This window comes from Artibeus jamaicensis, unplaced genomic scaffold, assembly GCF_021234435.1.
Source record: "Artibeus jamaicensis isolate MK-2021 breed Jamaican fruit bat unplaced genomic scaffold, CSHL_Jam_final contig_923, whole genome shotgun sequence".
Taxonomy (NCBI): Eukaryota; Metazoa; Chordata; class Mammalia; order Chiroptera; family Phyllostomidae; genus Artibeus; species Artibeus jamaicensis.
The window spans coordinates 6,910,425-6,919,553 of record NW_026522014.1 but is presented as its reverse complement, the minus strand read 5'-3'; the positions used below and the strand labels follow the sequence as shown (position 1 = coordinate 6,919,553).

The 9,129-nt window shown below is 41.5% G+C and overlaps 1 pseudogene; it reads right to left on the bottom strand.

The window, feature by feature from the left end:
- Positions 1 to 7,551: 7,551 nt before the first annotated feature.
- On the bottom strand, positions 7,552 to 8,083 carry LOC119059270 (peptidyl-prolyl cis-trans isomerase A-like; annotated as a pseudogene).
- Positions 8,084 to 9,129: the final 1,046 nt, after the last annotated feature.

Genomic DNA, 9,129 nt, shown 5'->3' with positions numbered 1-9,129 from the left:
AGCATCATAAGATCACTAGCTATGGTGCTGGAAGTTTAAATCTGGTTTCTGCCACTCCTAGGTTGTGTAATCTTGGGTAGTTACCTAACTTTTGGAGCCCATCTATCCTCCTTTGCAAAATAAGACTAGTAACACCTTGTCTATAATGTTATTATGAAATTTAAAGACAATAACATCTGTGGAAGTTTGTAGCATAGTGTGGGTACATTCTAAGTCCCCAGTGAATCACTGTATGTTTTAAATCACCTCACCCTCACCCTAGATGCATTGTTCTGGATTTGCCCAAACCTCATCCCTGTTCCTACAAGATTCAATCTTGAGGGGTAATTTAAATAATCTCTTTCTATAAATTATTCTTAGAAGCAAGCACAGAGTTAGCTTTGTTTTTCGACTTTCAAGTTCATCTGTCCGTTCATTTATATGTTCATTCTAATAATCATTTCTTGAGCACTTAGCAAGCATCAGACTTAATCCAAATATATCCAACTAGAAATAGGCCTCATTAAGAAAAAATTCTATAGTGGGGGCCACAGTTGAAAGGCACGCTGCTTCCTCTGCTCGGCACCAAAGGCCACCTGCATGGACCACCCACTAGTGATGCCCATGGACATGGATCAACATCTACTGTCACAGGACTAGACACACACAAATTCTCTTCATAACAAAACATATTGGAGCAGGAAATGGCAGGTATATGTCATGTCATATTTATGTCCCTTATTTTCTCATTTTTTATTTTCTAGGGGGAAAAAGCTCAAATATTAGACTATCTGATTCAGAACAGGACGCCTGTCAGAGTTTTTAAACTCCATTCAGTGAGAAATAGCTTTTCCTAATTACAGGCTAAATTCTTCAGGATGTTGAGCTATAAAGCCACGATTCTTCCCGAGCACGTCCACGAAACATCACACTGATAACCACACACAGGTGACTTTATTTCATCCTGCTCAATGATGAGTTGCTCGTATTAAGTACTTTTATGTCACAAGCCTTTCAAGTTCTACCAGGCCACGTGGATCAAACTGAGCACACTAATACCAACAGTCTGTAGAGAACTAGAACACTGCTTTAGTGTTAGCTTAGAAACAAAAATAATTGAGCCTCTGTTGCAAGTGACTTCATAACCTGTACCTTCTAGGGAGCCAAACAACTAGAGGGAAAAAAAAGATCCACCCTATAAATTTTGTAGATGCTTTCAACAATAAAGGTAGGGAATGCAAGTAAAAAATAGATCTCATAAAAATGTTACACTTTCAATAATATAATATTAAGTCCCGGGAACACAGGGTACCACAAAGATGTATACACCTAGTTTAGACAGCAGGTGTAGGCTGCAAGGAGAACATGGAATTTCCTATCAGAAGAGAGATTGTTAAGAGATCCCAAGGAGGAGAAAGGTGACAAGACCTTTAGGTGGGATGTGGGAGCAGAGCCTGAGGCCTCTTTTAGATTGTGCAGCATCTCTGGGTTTCAGGAAATAAGCATTGGAAAACAGAGTCTGTCAAATGTCTGAACAATGCTCGGAATTGTATTTCATCCTATGGAGCTGGCGACAGTTTCAAAGTGTTTCCCGGAGCCCTGCAAACCTTAAACCTCAGAAATACGGCTGAGCCCTTGCTCCTGACTCAGGTGAGTCACTTGTGTCCCCAGCTTTCTGCTTGGCCCAGGACAGGTGTTCTGTAAATATTTGTTCGACAGAGGAGGCCGAACTGGAGTAGAAGTTTGTTTAGACGATCCTGTATCTCAGGATTTTGGAATAAAGTGTGACCTTTTAGTGTGTGTGTGTGTGCATTTCTCTAATAAAAATTATACTAATAAAATAGGCTTTGTTAAAAATGTCTCAGTGATAGCTTGTCACATTATTAAAGCAGAAGATCCAACATCTAAATACTAAAATAATTTTAAAATATCATTTAAATTCGAATTCTATTTGCAATAATGAAATAAAAACTAGTTGTGAAGCCCAGCACCGCTCCTCTCTGCCTCCCTCCAGTATTTCCCACTCGGAGAGTAAACAGACCAGTGCAGATAGGAAATACACACAGTTTGAGAAATCCTGGGAACAACCAGATACTCTAGTAAAAATTATTTTGATAAAGTTTTATCTCGAACGACGTGCAGCTGATGGGACATGTTGTTCACGCATCTCCACCAGCAGCCAGGGCACCGCACCTCTGGCACTTCTGTTGTAAGTGACTGAGCTCTGTCCCTTGAACCAGTTGAATCCGTTTTTGACAAAGGAGCTGCCGAAGGCCTGCCCTGGCCAGGGGACCATGATCTTCAGTCGCTCAGAGACAACGGCTGGCATTAGAAGCTCAGAGTTGGAAACTTCCTTCCAGAGTTTGTCATTTGTTGCTTTGTCAGACAAGACTACTGGCTGACTTGCAGGCATCTTTCTTCTTGTCGGCCTTGGGTGCCATAGCGAAGCTCAAAGGGCAGCTGCTACCACCACTGCCTCGATACAATGTCATATGAAAAGTAGCCAATGTGATTGTTGGTTTGTGTGCCAGCGACGAATGCAGAGAGGTCGTGGCAGGGCTACTTCCCACCCAGGGAGGGAAAAAGGACTCTGGTGCTCTCACCGTCCCAGGGCATGCATTAAGCAAAGAGAAGAAAGCAGATACTGAGCACCAAAAATGAACTATGGCCTGTCGGAGAGCCTCTGCCCAGTAGTAAACAGGTGTCTCAATTACCATGAGAGTCTCACCCATCTGATCAGACCACCGCTCTTAGCACATGATTAGAGGAGAAGAAGAAAAAGCTCTCTCTGCAGTATCTCCTCTCAGGGAAAAAAAAAAGTCTAGAAACGCCTTCTTTATTGGTTGAGGCTGCCATGTGAGAAGGGAACAGAGTAAATTTCCCTCCACGTAGTGTCACAAGTAAGGATCAAGATTCTATGTAGAAGTTCTACTTAGGGTCTCCTAAATTTATGGAATGGAGTCACTAAAATTAAAGCAGGGGAAAAAGGAGAAAAGCTATAAAACAAGCCTTCAGGAAGGGCAAAAATGAAGTTAGTTGTGGTAAGCTAAACAGTGTGCGTGTGTGTGTGTGTCTTCTCGTCTCTTTCCTTATTCTCTTGCTTATCAGCTCCATTCTTCCTCTTTTACCCAGTCCTCACCCCCAACCCCCACCACTCACCCCACCTAGGATGGCTGCCTCTACTGGGAAGCAGATACTTCTCGAAACACCAGTTTGCAATAGTCTAAATGCAGACTTCAATTCTCAAGTCCATTTGACCTTTTGGGTCCAGCATCCATGATTAATTGACAGCTTTTCTCTGTGACATTTAATTCACATCTCATCAAATCAGTGCATCTTTAGGCCAGTAGGGAGGATATCTTGTTCCTGCGTAAAGTAACCTCTCAGGAGTAACCTATAATGAGGCTCTAAAACATAGGAGTTTGAAATGGTTCTGAGCCCCGTGGATGCAAACGGATCCAGCCACATGCTCATCCTGAAAAGCTTGGAGGAGGCCTGCAGGATGGGCCTCACAAAATTTAGAGACCTAAATTAACCACGCAGGATGGTCTGGAATGGAAACTTCCTAACTGAAAGCGAGTCATGGTGGGTAGTCATGTCCTAGGCTGGCGTCTTCCCTGACAAAAGTTAATCTTTGCCTTAATCGAGCCCATCTGTTGTCTTTTTGCATCTACAATAACGTACCTTTGGAAGGACAGAGCAATTTCTGTTTTCCAGGCCCCTCAGGGCACTTTCACTGCCCTGGGACAGAGGCCCAGAGTCCCTCCTTGTTGTTGTTATTCTGGTACCTACCCTGCACCCACCTACTGAAAGGAGATTGTCTCTTCGTTTTCCTCTCTATTGGCTCTCAGAGACTCCCGCGCTTTGCCTTCTTCCGCCTGCCTAATCCGCCACCCGTGAATTTCATGGAACCCTCCTTCCACCTCCGCCTTTGATTCTGACGTATAAAATAAAAGGGTAAAACTGCCACTTCCCAGAGCATTTTCTCAATCCCTTGAAATTTTGCTTTCTGCCAAATGCTCCAATTTGGCTCAAATAAACTCATAAAATTCTTTACAGGTTTGGACGTGTCTTATGTCCACAGCCCGATTCCAACATACTTGTATGGCGGGGGAGTCCCACTCCACAACCAGGCAGCGCTCAGGACACTCCTGGGTGTTCTACAACGTGGCGCAATTCTGACACTGTCTACCGAAGACAGCACCAAGTTCCACCGGCGAAGGAGCTCGGTCCTACAAGACACCCCACCCCTCCTTCAATTCCGATACCAGTTGCAAGTTCATGTATTTCTGAGGTTCTCATGAACCCCTGAGCCTGATTAATTTGGTAGGGTGGCTCAGAGAACACAAACATTCTACTTGACTACCGATTTCTTATAAAAGGATGTGACTCAGGAACAGCCACACAGACGAGATGCGTAGGGCCAGTCCAGTGCACCACTCTTCCCGACCCTGCACGTGTTCACCAAACCAGAAGCTCTTTGAACCTGTCATTTTGGTTTTTAGGAGGCTTCTTCATTACATCAGCCGGACTGGTTGATCCAACAAACTTTCTTCCTGGAGATTGCGGGGGTGGGACTGACAGTTGCCTCGTTAACATAACAAAAGATGCCTTTTTTGGGTTCTCTCTACTTAGGAAATTCCATGGATTTTAGGAGCTCTGTTCAGAAAAGGATCAAAGACCAAATGCATATTTCTTATAAATCACCATAGAGTCATAAAATAGTCCTCTGACCTGGGTCCAATCAGGCAAAATGTGAGCATTGAGAGCAGCAGAAGCGGAAGGCAGGAACTGCTGCCACAGTGGGCAGCTCCTGGCGCGTTTATTTGTTCTAGACCGAACCTTCTGTCCTGCCAAACCTGACCGAACGGAGCTGGCTAGCAGCAACGGCTTCCAATTAGTTACATTGCTCGAGCAAAGTGTCCATTTTTTATTTATTTCCTCTGTCTCCTGATTCTTTCCTCATAGAGTAATCTATAAAGACCTAAAAACAAAACCGAATTTGAAAAAGGTTAATATTAGTAAATGGAATAATTTTAACACAACCGCCAACATTTTTCATGTGTCTAGCTTTTTTTATGCTGGATAAAATTATTGATTTGACCGAGTGGGTGCATAATAAATGATATTAAGTTATAACATTTACTTGTGTTTAATTTGCCATTTTAAATAAAGCTATTGCCAATAAAGATCATCCAGTTTTCTGTATTTTTTACAGAGCTCAGTGAAATTTTATACATGAATGAAGATCATACAAACTGAAGGTTTCACTACTTGGAGTTATCAGAACTATTAGTGTATTTAGTAGGCGTGTCTCTCAAATCTATAAATATAGTAAAGCTCAATCATCTATGCAAGAGAATAAGGTTCAAATCAGAACAAAAAGTCTGTTGTAAGTTTACTTTTTGTGGGCAACCTTAGCCATATAATCCAAAAAATGGCAAATGGAAGGAAACAATAATAAATAAACATAACCTAATTCAGTGTCCAACCCATAAAAGGTGCTCAGTAAATACCTGGCTGAATGATCACATGGACAATAACACAATGTAGGATATGTAAGTATATACATGAAGAACTATAGAACTTTACATAGGAGAGATAGAAGAATGTGTTTATATGTTTCAAGGGATCGAAAAGATTATAAAACACATAATATTCAAATAGTTGCTGGGAAGGTAGGAAAGTCAAGGAAAATCATTTAGATCAATGTATGAATGTTTTTATTCTCCATTGTTGATTAGGACTAATAGGAAATGCTAAAATTCAAGAATAGTTACAGTTTTAATGTATTGAGAAAGGAGAAAATTTTAATTAAATTTTGCAAATGATAAATTTCATTTCAGTATGAATGCCTCTTCGGAAAGGAATTAATAGTAAAGATGCTGGTATAAGGAAGAAAAAAACAAGAGCACTGAAAATATTAAAAATAAAGACAAAGTTAATTTATAAAGACAGAGCATTCCAACACAATAAATACTAATAATGCAATAGCAGAGAAACATAACAGGAAGTTAGGAAAGAATTAGTTTCACAGTAATACAGTTACAGAAAGAAAAAATACCTAAACAACAGTTAGGAAATTTCCTGGAGAAATGTGGGTTAACAGCTGAAAGTGACATTTATTTTATAGAAGATACACACATCGTCATCTGGCCTATGCATAAGAAACATTTGTTTAGAGTTGACATTTGCTTTTTGTTGAATTTCTTAAGGAGGGCTAAATCTAAATAAAGATTTTCAACTTATGGTTTTTAAATTGTGTTTACAGTAATTAGTCTATGAGAGATGAAAGGTCAAAGAAGAAAAAATAACATTTAAATAATATGTATCTCTCCATCAAAGTGCTTCGTGCCGTTTCAAGTCTTTTCAAACAATCTAGAAGATGACACACCATCAACAAAGATCAAAGAATGATATTATCTTCCTAAGTAAATTCCTGCCCTTTTTAAAAAATATAAAAGAGAGAAAAAGTAAACATCATAGAGCTCTTCTAAGCTCACCAAAACTCTTGACTTTAAAAATCAGGGAGCAGGATCTTTTTCTTTCTTAATTTTTGATTTTAGAGAGAGGGAAAGAGAGGGAGAAAGAGAGGGAGAGAAACATCTTCGTGAAAGAGAAACATAGACCTGGAACGGAACCGCAACCCAGGCGTGGGCACTGACCTGGAATTGAACCGGAGAACTTTCAGTTTTTGGGAAGACACCCAAACAACTGGGCCACCAGCCAGGGTAGGGGGATCATTTTTATGAGGCAAATAATGCAATCTTTTTAAAGGAACATTAATGTATCCATGTCACCAGAGTGTAATTTGCTAATTTACCTGTACCGTAAACACCATTTTTTATTAGTGGCCTGAAGTGCTTTCCTCGTCCCTGGCAGATGCCCACTTTTCTGCCACGTTTGATCCAGTCTCTACAGTGCAAACTCAAAATTGACTATAAAGGAACAAAATGAAGCCTTATCTTCACTAACAAGTGTGATTCTAAACACACAGACAATCATACCAGACAAAAAGGATGTTGTTTTACACTTACAGTCTAACATCAGTACAAATGCTTTGAAGGAACTAGTCCTTTGAAGGTTCAAGGTTAAAGTGTCTCTGGTGAACTGCAAAACTAGCATTAAAGCCAAATGCAGGTTTCTTTTTGGTTCTAAACAGCTGGGCGGAACCGTACCTAATCCCACCAGCTGCAGAGCTTGGCCGCCGCTGCATTCTTTTAAGTAGTAAGAGGGATGAGGACCTGTGGTTGTATTCCCCCAGCCTCTGACTTTCTCAGTCTTCCAGACTCACAGTGACTATTCAATAAATGGATGTCTGATGTTGGGGAGGGACAGAGGGACAGGTGGAAGAAGAGAAGGAATTTTGTGGAATTTTGGACACTTGTTTAGTTTTATTTCATAATCATAAACTTAACCCTGCAAACCAGCTAGACTTGGAAGGGGTAAGGAAAACATGAAATGCCATGAACTGAGTTGAGAGCATGAAGATTATAGAACATTCCAAGCAGAAGAGCTCTCCCAAACTACAGAGGCAATGGCCTGGTGGTTAAGATAAAGCACAAGCCAAATTTATGAGAGTTGTCCACACTCAGTGACAGTGATCTTCTTGCTGGTCTTGCCATTCCTGGACCCGTAGGGCTCCACGGCTCTCACAACATCGGTGCATCTTTCACCTGGCGGAAGACCACACGCTTGCCATCCAGCCGCTCGGTCTTGGCAGGGCAGATGAAAAACTGGGAACCGTTTGTGTTGGGTCCAGCATTTACTATGGACAAGATGCCAGGACCTGTGTGCTTCAGGACAAAATTCTCATCAACAAATTTCTCCCGTAGATGGGCTTGCCACCTGTGCTGTTTGTGAAGTTACTACCCTGGCACATAAATCCTGGAATAATTCTGTGAAATCAGGAACCTTTATAACCACATCTTTTCTTCCCAGGGCTCAGAGAACACAAGTGTTCTGCTGTCTTTGGAACTCTGCCTACAAACAGCTCTGCAAACAGCTCAAAGGAGACGTGGCCCAAAGGCTCGCCGTCCGCAGCGATGTCAAAGAACACCGTGGGACTGACCACTGCTGGGCACGGAAACATCTGAGGCAGCATTAGCCTCTGCAAGGCCAGATTTTTGTGATTTAAAAGGATTTGAACTAGCTCAAAAATCACTTGGCAAAACAGGGCAACCGGAGGTTATACAAGTTGTCTGAGGCACAGTAGGCCAGCAGTCCTCCACTTGAAAAACAAGTGGACTTCCATCTATGTTTTCTTGAGGCTTAAAATTTCTGATATACAGTAAGGACTTTAATGCTGCAAGCAGTTTAAATGTGAGTTGCCTGAGTTGTTATGACTGAAGTTTCATTTCACTTAGCAGAGCTTCTCAAACCTGGCCAATGACCGGCCGTATCATGGGTGGCCTGGGGCAGCGCTGCTTGGCATGTGACATTCCAGAGTATTAATTAGTAGCACTATATTTCACTTTTGAAGTGTCCTGGTTTTAAAAGGACATCATTGATATGGTCACTAACCAGTGACTAAATGCACTTGAAAATTCTGGCTATTAAAAGCAGAGCTTACCTGAATGCCCTGGCTGGTGGGGCTTTGTTGGTTGGGTGTCCCACAAACCAAAAAGATTAGATTTCTGGTCAGGGCATGTGGCTGGGTTACAGTTTCAGTTCCTGGTCAGAAGGCAACCAATCGACATTTGTCTCTCTCACATTGATGTTTCTCTCCCTCTCGTCCTCTCCTCCCCTCTAAATGAATGAATGAATGAATGAATGAATGAATGAATGAATGAATAAATGTTGGGAAAAAGTAGAGCTACTTGGGTCCCACCTCAAGCCTCATAAATTAGGACCTCAGAAGGGCAGGCCCAGGAATAGACATTTTGGCAAGCAGCCTTAAGTAATGGTTAGGATTACCAAAGTTTAAGAACCACTGCATTAATACATAGTAGAGGGTGTTAGATTTCCATGAGGAGATTCTAGACAAGTGAGTAAAAATAAACAGGAAGACGTGACATTAAATAAAATACCTAAAGCCAGCAATATGGAATTCTGCTCCTTTGGCAAGTTTCTTTATGTCCTGTATCCACTACCACCAGAACATCTGTCTCTGTCCCAGTGGCAGCGAGACAGGTAAAACGGTACAGGTGT